We start from the raw sequence: 18,053 nt of genomic DNA on the forward strand, positions 1-18,053 counted from the left end.
AGTTAGTGTTAATTAGAAAGCAGGAGTACTAATCTCATGTTTACTCCTGGTACCTGGTCAAGGAGGAGTGTTGAGTGCAGGGTAATGTGAGGTAATACATTCTGGGAGGAAAAACAAGGGGCTAGAATTTCCAAACAATCTGCCAGCCCCGGGTTGCCACCCAAAATATTGCTAAGATTCTCAAAATTATTGCCGGCAAAAAATTCCCCTCCAAAAAAGAAAAAAATCCGCCCAGTGAAAAAAATGGGCCTTACACCCCGATTCTCGGCGAAAAAATGGAATCTTGGGCCGATTGGGCAGTTGTTAGAAAAAGTGGGCGATAATTACTTAAATTACTAAAAATTTACACAGAGGCTGTGGGTTGGGCCGAGGAGGAGAAAAACACAAAAAATATTTTTTCAAAAAACATAAAATAAAAAATCAGAAAAACATTCTCAGGACCCTTTTCACTTAAATCACTGCAAGAGAATTTTAAAATAATTAGTAAAAAATCAATTACTTACCTTTTTTTGCAGGGCTACTTACCGCCCAGTTCCGCTGATTCTCATGGGTGTTTTTTTTAAACTTACCTATGGGTCACTGCTGAGCCAAAAATTGGGTGATGGCGGTCTATGGATGGTGAATGCTGGCGGTCCGCTCCCCAGCGGTACTTCAAAACCGCCGGCAGAACTCGGCTGTGGAAAATTTCACCCAAAACGGCCAATACCACCGAGAAACCGGGCAGTGAAACAATGGAAATTCTAGGCCAATGAATCTCTGAGTATGTGCTCAATGGAAAGATGCTGAAGGGTTTGAATCAGCAGAGACACCTTGGGATTCAAATACATAATACATAATTCCCTGAAAGTGCAAAATGACAAATACAAATGCTTTTATAAATGAGGCCTAGAGTACAGAAGTGATGATAAATTTGTACAAAACATTGGTTAGGCCACAGTTAAAGTGGTTTGCGCAGTTTGGGCACCCTATTTGTCATGTATTCAATTGTCATTGTAATCCATATATAAACTGACCTAAGTTGTACACTGTGAGAACACTGACCACTAGGTGGTGAACTTGTGGGAGACACTCCTAACCTGGACTTCCAGGTATAAAAGGGGAAGCTCCACCCACCTTCCTCACTTCAGCGCTGGCAAATAAAGGTTACTGGTCACAGAGTGACCTTCTCTCTAGTATGGGCCTCATGTGCATTTGTACTGTATAGTAAGGACATATTATTGGCGACGAGAAACTGGGATTTAAACCACGCGAGCATGGACACTAGCAGCACAGACGAGAGGTACTGTGTTGGTGATGATTGGGACAATTTTATTGAGAGATTACAGCAAAACTTCGTCACTAAGGAATGGCTAGGACAGGATTCGGCCGACAAACGCAGGGCTCATCTCCTGACGATTTGTGGATCCAGGACGTACTCCGTGATGAAGGACCTTCTAGCGCCAGAGAAGCCAGCGGACAAGACTTTTGAAGAGCTCAGTAAGTTGATCGGGGAACACTTTAAACCAGCGAGCAGCATGCACATGGCGAGACACCGGTTTTACACGCACCGGCGGCGAGAAGGGCAAAGCGTTCCAGACCTCCGGTGACTGGCAAGCCTATGTAAGTTCCCAGAGCATGCAGAGTGGAGATGCTGCGAGACTTTTTTATTGAGGGCAACGGGCATGCTGGGGTTTTCAGGAAACTGATTGAGACCAAAGACTTGATCCTGGAAATGGCGGCTTTGATGGCCCAGAAATTTATCTCAGGGGAGGAAGAGACCAGAATGATGTTTGACAAAAATCTTGGTTTAAATGCAGCAAATGGGCAGGGAGTCAACATTGTTAACGCGGCACACAGTTCTCCAGGCAGACAGGGGCAATCGAACATGCCTGAGCATGTAGTCGAACCCAAAGGGGGAATTCAACAGAGACAATGGCTAGCTGAACGTCGATTCATGCCATCGCAAGGGACAATGCGGCCAGTAATGGGGCCATCAACACCTGTCAATGGTGCGTTTAAGGACAGTTACAGAGACAGTCAGAGACGATCGACTGGTAATGGACTTTTTGTTTCCAACAACGGCTCATATTAGAGGTGTGGAGGCAAACAAACAGCCAGAGCTTGCAGGTATCAGCAATATACCTGCAGAAACTGCAACGTCAGCGGTCACTTGGCACGTATGTGCAGGAAGCCTGCAGCCAGGTTGATGTACGAGGAGGACGGGCCCGATGTAAGCCTACATCGACACTGGGGGAAATCGCTGGAAGCTGAAGTTCAGTGAGTTCATGTGGAGCACATATATAGTTCATACACCAGGACGCCACCGATAATGATGAAAGTGCTCCTCAATGGCATCCCAGTATCAATGGAGCTAGACACGGGGGCCAGCCAGTCCCTGATGAGTATCAAACAGTTTGACAAGTTGTGGGCGTCCAAGGCCAGGAGGCCAAAATTATTGCCGATTGATGCACAGCTACGGACATGTATAAAAGAGATCATTCCGATGCTAGGCAGCGCCACAGTAGTCGTGACCCACAAAGATTCGGAGAACAGGTTGCCACTCTGGATTGTCCCGGCGTGATGGTCCTACACTGCTGAGGAGGAGTTGGCTTGCTGTCATGATCTGGAAATGGGGCGATGTCAATGCAATTTCTTCTGTGGAGCGAATATCATGCTCACAGGTCCTGGACAAATTTGACTCACTATTTCAACCCGGCATTGGCACTTTCATGGGAACAAGATAGTGATTCACGTAAACCCGGACGCCAGGCCAGTACACCACAAGGCCAGAACGGTGCCGTATGTGATGCGGGAAAAGATAGAAGGCGAATTGGACCGCCTGCTGAGGAACGGCATCATCTCGCCAGTCGAATTCAGTGACGGTGGTCAAGGCGGATAGGTCGGTCAGGATATGTGGTGATTACAAGGCCACCATCAATCGGGTGTCACTCCAAGACCAGTACCCACTATTGAGAGCGGAGGACCTCTTTGCCACGCTATCCGGTGGCAAACTTTTTTCAAAATTGGACCTGACCTCAGCTTACATGACCCAGGAGCTGGCGAGTGAGTCAAAGAAGCTGATCACCATCACGACACACAGGGGTTGTTTGAGTACAACAGATGTCCACTTGGGATTCGCTCGGCCACCGCGATCTTTCAATGAAACATGGAAAGTCTCCTCAAGTCGATTCCAAGGACGGTGGTCTTTCAAGATGACATCCTCATCACAGGTTGCAATACTGAAGAACACCTCCACAACCTGGAGGAGGTGCTACGCAGACTGGACCAGGTAGGTCTGCGATTGCAAAAGGAGAAGTGCGTCTTCCTAGCTCCAGAGGTAGAATTCCTGGGGATGAGGGTAGCAGCAGACGGGATCAGACCTACTGCGTTCAAAATGGAAGCGAGCCAGAGAGCATCCAGACTCCGTAACACGACGGAGCTGCGTTCGGTCCTGGGGCTCCTGAACTATTTTGGTAATTTTCTTCCCAAATTGAGCACGCTGTTCGAGCCGCAACACGTGCTCCTACGCAAAGGTCGCGAATGGGTCTGGGTGGACAGCCAGGAAAGGGCTTTTGATAGAGCACGCAATTTGTTATGCTCCAACAATCTGTTAACGCTATATGACCCATGTAAGAAACTTGTGTTAACGTGCGATGCGTCATCCTATGGGGTTGGGTGTGTGTTGCAGCAGGCTAATGCCAAGGGTCAATTACTGCCGGTTGCTTATGCCTCCAGAAGTCTGTTCTAGGCAGAAAGGGGCTACGGGATGGTAGAAAAGGAAGCACTTGCATATGTATATACAGTAAAAAAAAATGCACCAGTACCTGTTTGGCAGGAAATTTGAGCTGAAGACAGATCACAAACCCCGAACGTCCCTTTTGGCCGACAACAAGACCATAAATGCAAATGCATCGGCCCGCATACAGAGGTGGGCACTCACGTTAGCCGCCTATGACTATACAATTCGGCACAGACTGGGCACTAAAAACTGCGCCAATGCACTCAGCAGACTCCCACTAGCCACCACCCAGGTGGCAACCTAGCATGCTGCTGATGGTCATGGCTGTTGAAGCTTTCGAAAGCGAAGGCTCACCCGTGACAGCTCGTCAGATCAAAGTCTGGACAAATAGAGACCCGCTACTGTCTTTAGTCAAGAAATGTGTCCTGAATGAGGACTGGGCAGCCACGTACGGGGCATGCCCTGAGGAATTTAAACCATTTCACAGGCGCAAGGATGAACCCTTGATTCAGGCCGATTGCCTACTATGGGGAAACCGAGTAGTCATGCCCCAGATGGGCAGAGAGGTGTTCATCCGATAACTCCACAATGAGCACCCAGGCATTGTCATGATGAAGGCAATTGCCAGATCACACGTTTGGTGGCCAGGGATAGATGCAGACCTGGAACTTTGTGTTCACAGGTGCAACACGTGTGCCCAGCTGGGCAATGCGCCCAGGGAAGCCCCCCTTAGCCCCTGGTCCTGGCCCGCCAAGCCATGGTCATGCATCCATGTGGACTACGCAGGTCCTTCATGGGAAAAATGTTTTTGGTTGTAGTAGACGCCTACTCCAAATGGATCGAGTGTGACATTCTCAATTCAAGCACACCCTCTGCCATGATAGAAAGTCTACGGGCAATGTTCGCCGCCCATGGTCTACCGGACGTCTTGGTCAGCGACAATGGTCCGTGCTTTACAAGCATTGAATTCCTGGACTTCATGGCAGGAAATGGTATCAACCATGTTAGAATGGCACCGTTCAAGCCGGCCTCAAACAGCTAGACGGAACGAGCAGTGCAGATACTCAAACCGGGGATGCTCAGAATCCAAAGGGGTTCCCTACAAAGCCGCTTATCACGCCTCCTGTTGGCCAATAGATCCCGACCACACTCGCTCACAGGGGTTCCACCCGCAGATCTGCTAATGCAAAGGACGCTCAAAACCAGGTTATCCCTTATACATCCCACGATGAAAGAAATTGTTGAGAGCAGGCGCTGGTCACAATGTGACTACCATGACGGGAATGCGAGGGCGCGATGTATTGATGTCAATGACCCTGTCTTTGTCCTCAACTATGCTGCAGGGCCCAAATGGCTCGCAGGCACCGTGATTGCCAAAGAGGGGAATAGGATTCTGGTAGTTAAACGTCGCAATGGACAAATCTGCCGCAAACACGTGGATCAAACAAAAAGGAGGTTCAGATACCCCATAAAAGAAGCAGAGGAATAACACGATGCAGAGTTCACTCCACCACAGGTGACCGAACACCGGAACCAAGTGGAGGAGAGCCCAGTCACTGTGAGCAGTCCGGAGGCAACGCAAACAGCAGACACTCAGGCCAGCGACCAACAACCGGAGCCCCAACTCAGGCGCTCTACAAGGGAGCGTAAACCACCAGAGAGACTTAACCTGTGATCCCAATAAGATTTTGGGGGGAGGTGATGTCATGTATTCTACTGTCATTGTAATCAAGTTGTACACCGTGAGAACACTGACCACTAGGTGGTGAACTTGTGGGAGACACTCCTAACCTGGACTTTCAGGTATAAAAGGGGAAGCTCCACCCATCTTCTCCACTTCAGTGCTGGCTAATAAAGGTTACTGGTCACAGAGTGACCTTCTCTCTCGTATGGGCCTCATGTGCATTTGTACTGTATAGTAAGGACATATTAGAAGGCTCACTGCAGACTCGCCTATTCCGAGTCCTGCGAGACCCCACTCGCTCACTGGAATTCCACCCGTTGAACTGCTCATGCAAAGGGCACTTAAGACAAGGCTCTCGTTAGTCCACCCTGATCTACACGAACAGGTAGAAAGCAGGCGGCTTCAACAAAGTACATATCATGATAACGCAAATGTGTCACGTGAAATTGAGATTAATGATCTTGTATTTGTGTTGAACTCGGGACAAGGTCTCAAGTGGCTTCCCGGCCACTTGGATCAGTCCAAATCAGCATGGATTTATGAAAGGGAAATCATGCTTGATGAATCTTCTGGAATTTTTTGAGGATGTAACTAGCAGAGTGGACAAGGGAGAACCAGTGGATGTGGTGTATTTGGACTTTCAAAAGGCTTTTGACAAGGTCCCACACAAGAGATTGGTGTGCAAAATCATAGCGCATGGTATTGGGGGTAATGTACTGACGTGGATAGAGAACTGGTTGGCAGACAGGAAGCAGCGAGTCGGGATAAACGGGTCCTTTTCAGAATGGCAGGCAGTTACTAGTGGGGTGCCGCAGGGCTCAGTGCTGGGACCCCAGCTCTTTACAATATACATTAACGATTTAGATGAAGGAATAGAGTGTAATATCTACAAGTTTGCAGATGACACTAAACTGGGTGGCGGTGTGAGCTGTGAGGAGGACACTAAAAGGCTGCAGGGTGACTTGGACAGGTTAGGTGAGTGGGCAAATGCATGGCAGATGCAGTATAATGTGGATAAATGTGAGGTTATCTATTTGGGGGCAAAAACACAAAGGCAGAATATTATCTGAATGGCGGCAGATTAGGAAAAGGAAGGTACAACGAGACCTGGGTGTCATGGTTCATCAGTCATTGAAAGTTGGCATGCAGATACAGCAGACGGTGAAGAAGGCAAATGGTATGTTGGCCTTCATAGCTAGGGGATTTGAGTATAGGAGCAGGGAGGTCTTACTGCAGTTGTACAGGGCCTTAGTGAGGCCTCACATGGAATATTGTGTTCAGTTTTGGTCTCCTAGTCTGAGGAAGGACGTTCTTGCTAATGAGGGAGTGCAGCGAAGGTTCACCAGACTGATTTCCAGGATGGCAGGACTGACAGATGAGGAGAGACTGGATCAACTGGGCCTGTATTCACTGGAGTTTAGAAGGATGAGAGGGGATCTCATAGAAACATATAAAATTCTGATGGGACTGGACAGGTTAGATGCGGGAAGAATGTTCCCGATGTTGGGAAAGTCCAGAACCAGGGGACATAGTCTTAGGATAAGGGGTATACCATTTAGGACTGAGATGAGGAGAAACTTCTTCACTCAGAGTTGTTAACCTGTGGAATTCCCTGCCGCAGAGAGTTGTTGATGCCAGTTCATTGGATATATTCAAGAGGGAGTTAGATATGGCCCTTACGGCTAAGGGGATCAAGGGGTATGGAGAGAAAGCAGGAAAGGGTACTGAGGGAATGATCAGCCATGATCTTATTGAATGGCGGTGCAGGCTCGAAGGGCCAAATGGCATACTCCTGCACCTATTTTCTATGTTTCAATACATAATATGTGTCCAGAAACTCATCTCATAGTCAAATACGACACCAAAGTGGTTATCGGTTTGGTTCAGCCTCAGACCGTGGCAAAGGAGAGGGATGGAGTCTGTGGCTAAGGAACAGAGTTTGTGGCGGGGACCCAAGAACATGGCTTCAGTCTTCCCAATATTTAGTTGGAGATTTCTGCTCATCCAGTAATCGGAGGACTTTAGGGTATTCCTGAATGGATGACCTTCCTTATCTATAATTAATGTGAAGACATTGCTTTAAAATGGTAATTATGGTATGGCCTAACAATGAAGAGAGCACCTGTATACACATAATTCGGATAGATTGTGCTCAATGCAGCGTATCTTGGGTCAATTCACAGTTTCAAACTTTATCTGTGTTGTGATCGATGACAGAGACACGATGTGTCAAATATTTGGGGGGTTTTTGAACTTGTTTTTTGGTGGAAGCAGGGGAAAATCAGGAAACCATTCTGTGACTCAGTGGTAGCACCGAGTCAGAAGGTTGTGGATTCAAAATACCACTCAAGAGAATTAAGCACAAAAATCTCATTCATTCATTCATAGGCAGTCCCTCGGAATTGCTTCCACTCTAAAATGAGTCCTTAGGTGGCTGAACAGTCCAATACGAGAACCAACGTTCCTGTCAAAGGTGGGACAGATAGTCGTTGAGGGAAAGAGTGGGTGGGACAAGTTTGCCTCACGCTCTTTCCACTGCCTGCGCTTGAGGTGCTCAGCGCCATCCTGGATGCACTTCCTACACTTCGGGTGGTCTTTGGCCAGGGACTCCCAGGTGTCAGTGGGGATGTTGCACTTTATCAGGGAGGCTTTGAGGGTGTCCTTCTACCATTTCCTCTGCCCACCTTTGGCTCGTTTGCCGTGAAGGAGTTCCGAGTAGAGCGCTTGCTTTGGGTGTCTCGTGTCTGGCATGCGAACAATGTGGCCTGCCCAGCGGAGCTGATCAAGTGTGGTCAGTGCTTCAATGCTGGGGATGTTGGCCTGGTCGAGGATGCTAATGTTGGTGCATCTGTCCTCCCAGAGGATTTGTAGGATCTTGTGGAGACATCGTTGGTGGTATTTCATTCCATTCCAGTACTGAGGGAGTGCTGCGCTGTCGGAGGTGCCGTCTTTTGGATGAGTTGTTAAACCGAAGCATCATCTGCTCGCTCAGGTGGACGTAAAAGATCACATGATCAAATTTGGCTGCTGCGTTTCCTACATTACAATAGCAACTACACTTCAGAAAAAAAATTCTTCATTGGCTGTAAATTGCTTTGGGAGCTCTTGAAGACGTATATGATTGTAAGTCTTTTCTTGGCTGTGCTTGAATTCTTTTAACGGGGGACGGCCGTTGCACACCAGCTACCACACGGTCTTGACAGAGCAAGGTCTTGGTCGAATGGCAAGGGGATCCAAGATGACTGGAGACCAGGCTCTGCTGCATAGGTCGAGCACACACACACATATTTCTTCTGTCCCCCTCCCACACGTCCTCTCTCCCTGGGTTTTAGAGAATGCAGTGTAGGATTCCCGACCTCGCTGCTGGCCCGTGCTGCACCTTCCCTGGGCCTCGACATCGCTGCTGGGTCATAGAAACATAGAAACAGAGAAAATAGGTGCAGGAGTAGGGCATTTGGCCTTTCGAGCCTGCACCGCCATTCAATAAGACCATGGTTGATCATTCCTTCAGTACCCCTTTCCTGCTTTCTCTCTATATCCCTTGATCCCTTTAGCCGTAAGGGCCATATCTAACTCCCTCTTGAATATATCCAATGAACTGGCATCAACAACTCTCTGCGGCAGGGAATTCCACAGGTTAACAACTCTCTGAGTGAAGAAGTTTCTCCTCATCTCAGTCCTAAATGGCCTGCCCCTTATCCTAAGACTGTGTCCCCTGGCTCTGGACTTCCCCAACATCGGGAACATTCTTCCCGCATCTAACCTGTCCAGTCCCGTCAGAATCTTATATGTTTCTATGCGATCCCCTCTCATCCTTCTAAACTCCAGTGTATAAAGGCCCAGTTAATCCAGCCATCCCTGGAATCAGTCTGGTGAATCGTCGCTGCACTCCCTCAATAGCAAGGACGTCCTTCCTCAGACTAGGAGACCAGAATTGAACACAATATTCCAGGTGGGGCCTCACCAAGGCCCTGTACAACTGTAGTAAGACCTCCCTGCTCCTATACTCAAATCCCCTTACTATGAAGGCCAACATACCATTTGCCTTCTTCACCGCCTGCTGTACCTGCATACCAACTTTCAATGACTGATGAACCATAATACCCAGGTCTCGTTGCACCTCCCCTTTTCCTAATCTGCCGCCATTCAGATAATATTTTGCCTACGTGTTTTTGCCCCCAAAGTGGATAACCTCACATTTATCCACATTATACTGCACCTACCATGTATTTGCCCACTCGCCTAACCTGCAGCCTCTTAGCGTCCTTCTCACAGCTCACATCACCACCCAGTTTAGTGTCATCTGCAAACTTGTAGATATTACACTTAATTCCATCATCTAAATCGTTAATGTATATTGTAAAGAGCTGGGGTCCCAGCACTGAGCCCTGCGGCACTCCACTAGTCACTGCCTGTCATTCTGAAAAGGACCGGTTTAACTTGACTCTCTGCTTCCTGTCTGCCAACCAGTTCTCTATCCACATCAGTACATTACCCCCAATACCATGTGTTTTGATTTTGCACACCAATCTCTTGTGTGGGACCTTGTCAAAAGCCTTTTGAAAGTCCAAATACACCACATCCACTGGTTCTCCCTTGTCCACTCTACTAGTTACATCCTCAAAAAATTCCAGAAGATTTGTCAAGCATGATTTCCCTTTCATAAATCCATGCTGACTTGGACCAACCCTATCACTGCTTTCCAAATGCGCTGCTATTTCATCCTTAATGATTGATTCCAACATTTTCCCCACTACTGATGTCAGGCTAACCGATCTATAATTAACCGTTTTCTCTCTCGCTCCTTTTTTAAAAAGTGGTGTTACATTAGCAACCCTACAGTCCATAGGAACTGATCCAGAGTCAATAGTCTGTTGGAAAATTATCACCAATGCATCCACTATTTCTAGGGCCACTTCCTTAAGTACTCTGGGATGTAGACTATCAGGCCTTGGGGATTTATCGGCCTTCAATCCTGTCAATTTCCCGAACACAATTTCCCGCCTAATAAGGATATCCTTCAGTTCCTCCTTCTCACTAGACCCTCAGTCCCCTCATACATCCGGAAGGTTATTTGTGTCTTCCTTTGTGAAAACAGAACCAAAGTACCTGTTCAATTGGTCTGCCATTTCTTTGTTCCCCATTATTAATTCACCCGAATCCGACTGCAAGGGACCTACGTTTGTCTTCGCTAATTTTTTTCTCTTCACATATCTAGAGAAGCTTTTGCAGTCAGTTTTTATGTTTCCGGCCTCCAGTCCAGATCCAAGGTCTTCCCATCCTCTGTCATTGAATTACAGTATGCAGACGACACTTGCGTTTACGCATACTCGGAGCTTGAACTCCAAACCATCGTCAACATCTTCACCGAAACGTGCGAGACTATGGGCCTTACATTAAATATCCTTGAGATAAAGGTTCTCTACCAACCTGCCCCTGCCACACAGTACTGCCCCCCCCGATTATCAAGATCCATGACGAGGCCTTGGACAACGTGGACCATTTTCCATACCTCGGGAGCCTACTGTCAATAAGGGCAGACAGCAATGACGAAGTCCAACACTGCCTTCAGTGTGCTAGTGCAGCCTTTGGTCACTTGAGGAAGAGAATCTTTGAAGACCAGGATCTCAAACCTGGCACCAAGCTTATGCTCTATAGAGGAGTAGTAATACCCGCCCTCCTATATACTTCAAAGACATGGACAACGTACAGCAGGCACCTCAAAGCACTGGAGAAGTACCAACAACGCTACCTCTGGAAGATCCTGCAAACCCATTGGCAGGATAGGCGCACCAATGTCAATGTTCTTGCTCAGACCAACATTCCCAGCATCGAAGCATTGACCACGCACGATCAGCTCCTATGGACGGGCCACATCGTCTGCATGCCCGATCATACTAGAATCTGAAAACAAGCACTCTACTCAGAGCTCTGACATGGCAAACAAGTGCCAGGTGGGCAGAGGAAACGCTTCAAGGACACCCTCAAAACTTTCTTGAAAAAGTGCAACATCTCCACCGACACTTGAGAATCCCTGGCCCAAGACCGCTCAAAGTGGAAAAGGAAGCATCCGGGAAAGCGCCGAACATCTCGAGTCTCTTCACCAGGAGCATGCGGAAGCCAAGTGCAAACAGTGGAAGGAGCACACCCCACCCACCCATCCCTTCAACCACCACCTGCCTCACCTGTGACAGAGACTGTGGATCCCACATTGGTCTCATCAGTCACCTGTGAACTCATATTAGCGTGGAAGCAAGTCATCCTTGACTCCGGGGGACTGCCTAAGAAGAAAAGTTGACTTAATTGTCTTGAAGAGTCGGGGCGTTCTCCCCAGTGTCCTAGACGGTATTTATCCCTCAATCAACAACACTAAAAAACAGATTATCTGGTCATTATCACATTGTGTTTGGGAGAGCTTGCCATGCGCAAATTGGCTGCTGCATTTACTACGTTACAACAGTAATACACTTCAAAAAAAGTACTTCATTGGCTGTAAAGCACTTTGGGACATCCGGTGATGGTTAAAGGTACTATATGCAAATCTTTCTTTCTTTCTTGAGAATGCGGTGCCGTCTTTCGGATGATACGTTAATCCGAGGCCATGTCTGCTAACATCACTAAAACAGATTAGCTGGTCACTCATTATCATCATAGGCAGTCCCTCGAAATCGAGGAAGACTTGCTTCCACTCCAAAAGTGAGTTCTCAGGTGACTGAACAGTCCAATATGGGAATTACAGTCTCTGTCACAGGTGGGACAGACAGTGGTTGAAGGAAAGGGCGGGTGGGGAGTCTGGTTTGCCGCACGCTCTTTCTGTTGCCTGGTGCTTGTTTTCTGCATGCTCTCGGCGATGAGCCTCGAAGTGCTCAGCGCCCTCCCAGATGCTCTTCCTCCATTTAGGGCGGTCTTTGGCCAGGGACTCCCAGGTGGGGATGTTGCGCTTTATCAAGGAGGCTTTGAGGGTGTCCTTGAAACGTTTCCTCTGCCCACCTGGGGCTCGCTTGCCGTGTAGGAGTTCCAAGTAGAGCGCTTGCTTTGGGAGTTTTGTGTCGGGCATGCGAACAATAAAGCCCGCCCAACGGAGCGGGTTGAGTGTGGTCAGTGCTTCGATGCTGGGATGTTAGCTTGATTGAGAACACTAACGTTGGTGCGTCTGTCCTCCCGGGGGATTTGCAGGATCTTGCGGAGACATCGCTTGTTGCTATCACCTTGCTGTTTGTGGGAGCTTGCTGTGCGCAAATTGGCTGCTGCTGTTTCCGACAATTACATAGAAAATAGGTGCAGGAGTAGGCCATTCGGCCCTTCAAGCCTGCACCACCATTCAATACGATCATGGCTGATCATTCACCTCAATACCCCTTTCCTGCTTTCTCTCCATATCCCTTGATCCCTTTAGCAGTCAGGGCCACATCTAACTCCCTCTTGAATATATCTAATGAACTGGCATCAACAACTCTCCGCGGTAGAGAATTCCACAGGTTAGCAACTCTCTTGAGTGAAGAACAGTGACTGCACTTCAAAACAAAAAGTACTTCATCAGCTGTGATGTGCTCCGGGCTGGTCCTGAGGTTGTACAGAAGGGCAAGTCTTTTCCTCAGTATCCTTTTTGTTGACCAAATTGCCTCTCAGCGAAAGTGACGGTTGGGGCGCCCACAATGCTCCGCGGCGGGGTGGCCGGCGCATGCTCAGTGCGCTTCTGTCAACACGGACAGGAGGCGGTGAGTGAAGAGAGAGAGCGGGGGGGGGCGGTAGGTGGGAAAGCCATCCGCCAACCAGTCAGTCAGCAAGCAACGTCGCGGAGCCGCATAATAGGAGCCCTTGTTATCCGCTTAAACCGAGAGGGCTTGTGATGGAGCGGCGGCTCACCGCGATTGGCGGCCTCCATCGTCCCGAGCTAGAGCGGTCGGTGAGTGCTTTCACCCCTTCCCTTTGTGTGTGTGTATTTATTGAGGCTCTTTTAATCGAGGCCGCGGTGCATCCATCGGCCTTGTTGCCTCCTCCTCCTGCCACCTGGTGCTGGATGCACAGCTCAGGCCCTCTCTTTTTTACAACCTCCCCAAAAACTCCCATCGCAACGCCATTGAAATTTATATTTACAGAAGGTGAATGAAAAGTTTTTGTTCCTCGAGGAATTTTTTCTTTTGATTATTGTTATTTGCAAGGCGAGCGGCCGCACGGCGGCGGTGCGGGCTGGATGGTGTGTGTGCGTGCGTGTGACTTGTGTGTCTTCCTTCAGTATTTTTGTGTGGAGGAGGGAGGAGGACTGTTTCACATTGAGCTTTGGCGCCAAGGCCAACCTGCCTGCTTTCAGCTTCCCCCTCCCGACACTGCCAGCCCATTTCCCTCCTTCCACTCTCCAGCTGGAAGGACTTTTAAACAAAAGTCCAAAGCTTTTCGTTTGCATTGCTTTTTCCTCAACAAAACAAAATCCTCATTGTGATTTTTGTTGGAGTTTCTAAGCAGTTCTAACTTGCAACTCGTTGTCAAATGTTGAGCACCTTTCCTTATTGCATAACATTTCTTCAACTCTTTTATTAAGGTGGGGTTTAAGACAATTGAAGTAATAAATTAGCTTTTATTAAGCCCCCGATTTTATATTGAAGGAAAATGTACTTATCTTCTCGCTCTTTTTAAAAAAAAAAAAATACCATAGTGATCTATACTGAAAAAAAACATTCATTCATATAGCACCCTTCATGACTTTTAGATGTCCCAAAGTGCTTTACAACCAATTAAATACTTTTGAAGAATAGTCACAATTGTAATGTAGGAAATGGGGCAGCAATGTGATAGTTACCAGATAATCTGTTTGTAATGTTGAATGGGGGATTAATATTGGCCAAGACTCCCCTGCTCTTCAAAATACTGCCATGGGATCTTTTGCGTCTACCTGCGAGAACAAATGGGACTCATATTTTAATGTCTCACTTGAAAGATGGCACTCCCTCAGTACTGAAGTGTACACCTAAATTTTGTGCTCAAGTCTCTGGAGTCTAGATATCTGGTTTGCAACCCTGTACTTTTACTGCCACTTTAGAAGTACAAGAACAATGCAGCTTTGATCTCTGGGCTGTACTAAGCTTAATGATCTTTGTCACTTCAATAGGAAAAATAGAAAAGCAGAATCTTTTTTGAATGGTGAGAGAGATTGGGAAATGTTGGTATTCATAGGGACCTGGGTCCTTGTATGAAAATCACAAAGTTAACCTGCAGGTTCATCAAGCAATTAGGAAAGCAAATGGTATGTTAACCTTTATTTCAAAAAGATTGGAGTACAAGAGTAAGGAAGTCTTGCTGCATTTACATAGGGCCTTGGTGATGCCACATCTGGAGTACTGTGCACACTTTTAGTCTTCTTACCTAAAGAAGGATACATGTCTTAGAGGGAGTGCAACAATGGTTCACTAGACTGATTCCTGGGATGGGAGGATTGTCCTATGAGGAGAGTTTGAGTAGAATAGAAAATAAGAGCAGTAATAGGCCCTTCGAGTCTGCACTGCCATTCAATATAATCATGGCTGATTCTCTCTTTCAACTTTTATTCCTGCTTTTATTCCTACATTCCCTAGAGTTTAGAAGAATGCGAGGTGATCTCATTGAAATGTATACAATTTTTAAAGGGATTGACAGGGTGGATGCTGGGAGGATGTTCCCCCTGCCTGGGGAGTCTAGAACCAGGGGTCACAGTCTCAGAGTAAGGGGTCGGCTATTTAGGACTGAGACGGGGAGAAATTTCTTCACTGAGGGTGGTGAATCTTTGGCATTCTCTGCCCCAGAGGACTGTGGATGCTCAGTCAGTCATTAAGTATATTCAAGACAGAGATTGAAAGATTTTTGGATACTAAATGAACCATAAGATATTAATATTGGGAAGACCGAAGCCATTGTTTTCAATCCCTGCCACAAATTCCGTTCCCTAGCCACTGACTCCATCTCTCTAGCATCTGTCTGAGGCTGAACTAGACGGTTTGCAACCTTGGTGTCATGTGACCTTGAAATGAGCTTTCAACCTCACATCTGCAGCATAACTGCATATTTCCACCTCCTAACATTGCCCCTCCACCCCTGCTTCAGCTCATCTGCTGAAGCCCTCATCCATGTCTTTGTTCCCTCCAGACTTGACTATTCCAACGCACTCTTGGCTGGCCTCCCAGGCTCTATCCTGCGTAAACTTAAAGGTCATCCAAAACTCAGATGCCCATGTACTAACTCGCACCAAGTCCCATCCACCCATCACCCCTGTGCTTGCTTAACTACATTGGCTCCCAGTTAAGCAATGCCTCGATTTAAAAAAAAATGTTCATCCTTGTTTTCAAATCCATCTATGGCCTCGCTCCCTCCCTGTCTCTAACTTCTAGCCCCATAACCCCCCCGCCCCCCGAGATATCTATGCTCCTCTAATTCTCCCATCCTGAGCAACCCTGATTTTAATTGCTCAACCATTGGTGGATGTGTCTTTAGCTGCCTAGGCTGCAAGCTGTGGAATTCCAACCCTAAACCTATCTGCCTCTCGACCGCTCGTTACTTCTTAAAACCTACCTATTTGGCTAAGATTTTGGTCACCTGCCCTAATTTCTCCTTATGCGGCTTGGTGTCAAATTCTTGTCTTGTAACATTCCTGTGAAGTGCCACGGGACATTTTACTACGTTAAAGGCGCTATATAAATACAAGTTGTTAAAATGGAGATAAGACGGGAAGCTGGATTTGAAGTAGAAAATCAGCCATGAATGGTGGAGCAGGCTTGAAGGGTTGAATAGTCTACTACTACTTCTTGTTATATTCTTATGACAGGGTAATGGTATGAGTGTTACAATTGGCGTCAGCACCTCTAGGCGAAGGAGGAACGTAATCAGCCAGGGTTTTAGCTCTTGTTTTCTATCCAGTTTACCTACTAGAAAATGTGCATATGTGGACTTCAGCCAAATTAGTTTTTTTTAAATGCTTCGAGCCAACATGTTCATTGCCTCTAGGACATTTTATATAAAATGTTTGTGTTTGACCTGTAAATCATGCTGGAGTACATCAAGCATCATAGAATGGTTACAGCACAGAAGGAGGCCATGCGACCCGTCTCTGCAAGAGTACTTCAGCTAGTCCCACTCCCCTACCCTTTCCCCGTAGCCCTGCAGATCCTAACCACTCGCTGCGTAGATGTTTTTCCTCCTGTCACCTTGGGTTCTTCTGCAAATCACCTTAAATCTGTGACCTCTGGTTCTCGACTCTTCTGCCAATGGGAACAGTTTGTTTATCTTTCTTTGTATAAATCTGAACCCAGAAATCACTATTGGTGATATTAGTGCATGAATCGTTCTAACACATTCAAAATTCCTCTGCAGTGCAGTTCATTTTAAATGGGTTAACATCGCTGCTAAAATAGAGGACAGAACAAAGTCACGCAAAGACATTAATAGGTGTTCATCCATTAATATCACCAATAATAATTTCTAAGCTAAAGTTCTTTTTACAACACGTGTCTGGATTTAAACAGCTTGTAAGAACAATATCCAAATATTGCAGGAGAAAAGCCAGCACTGATGAGTCCACCATTCACATGCAGAAATTTAACCCAGCCCTTGGACAATTGTGCAGGAGTGTAAATGAGGCGATAACAGTTTTAAGAATAACTAGCACTGAAATCTCATGGCTCTCCTGCTGCTCTTTAAATTAAACTGAGCAAAGCTTCATTGTTGTGCAGAAACTGCAGTGAACATCTGACTGAATGCAGAGTACGGGATTAGCGTTTAATGTTAAAATATTAAGGCAATACAACATCGTCACCTATGAAGCTAGCACTCCACTTCTATGTAAAACCTGGACACCTGAAATGTCTATGCTACTTAAAGGACTCTTCTGAGACTCTTCAAAATCATATTTAGTATAAAGACAATACTGAGGCCCCAGACCACTCAGCCAGTTTATTCAATAAACAGCAGAGCCAAACAAAACTAGGGGAGTCCTAGGTTGAATCCCAACTCTGCTTCGAGTTAGCTGATGTCAGTGGGGTTCTTGGCAGGAGAGTTACTAAAATAAGGCTTTTTTTTCTCCACTGCACATTTCATAGAATCATAGAAATTTACAGCACGGAGGAGGCCATTCGGCCCATCGTGTTCGTGCCGGCCAATAAAGAGCTATCCAGCCTAATCCCACTTTCCAACTTCAGGTCTGTAGGTTACGGCGCTTCAAGTGCATATCCCATCATCATAGGCAGTCCCGCGGGAATCGAGGAAGACTTGCTTCCACTCTAAAAATGAGTCCTTGGATGGCTGAACAGTCCAATATGAGAACCACAGTCACTGTCACAGGTGGGACAGATAGTCGTTCAGGGAAAGGGTGGGTGGGACAGGTTTGCCGCACGCTCTTTATGCTGCCTGTGCTTGATTTCTGCATGCTCTTGGTGGTGAGACTCGAGGTGCTCAGCGCCCTCCCGGATGCACTTCCTCCACATATGGCGGTCTTTGGCTAGGGACTCCCAGGTGTCGGTGGTGATGTTGCACTTTATCAGGGAGGCTTTGAGGGTGTCCTTGTAACGTTTCTTCTGCCCACCTTTGGCTCATTTGCTGTGAAGGAGTTCCGAGTAGAGCACTTGCTTTGGGAGTCTCATGTCTGGCATGCATCTCATGTGGCCTGCCCATCGGAGCTGATCAAGTGTG

At 47.1% G+C, this 18,053-nt stretch overlaps 1 protein-coding gene across 1 annotated transcript in view; it reads left to right on the forward strand.

Annotated features, from left to right (window-relative positions):
• The first annotated feature begins 13,110 nt into the window (after positions 1-13,110).
• jade3 (jade family PHD finger 3) overlaps positions 13,111-18,053 on the forward strand; it is an 82,994-nt gene continuing 78,051 nt past the window's right edge. The window contains exon 1 of the mRNA XM_070892490.1: positions 13,111-13,308. The gene's annotated coding sequence lies outside the window, so the exon portion shown is untranslated. The remainder of the gene's footprint in view (positions 13,309-18,053) is intronic.

Source organism: Pristiophorus japonicus, chromosome 10, assembly GCF_044704955.1.
Source record: "Pristiophorus japonicus isolate sPriJap1 chromosome 10, sPriJap1.hap1, whole genome shotgun sequence".
In the NCBI taxonomy this organism is placed as follows: Eukaryota; Metazoa; Chordata; class Chondrichthyes; family Pristiophoridae; genus Pristiophorus; species Pristiophorus japonicus.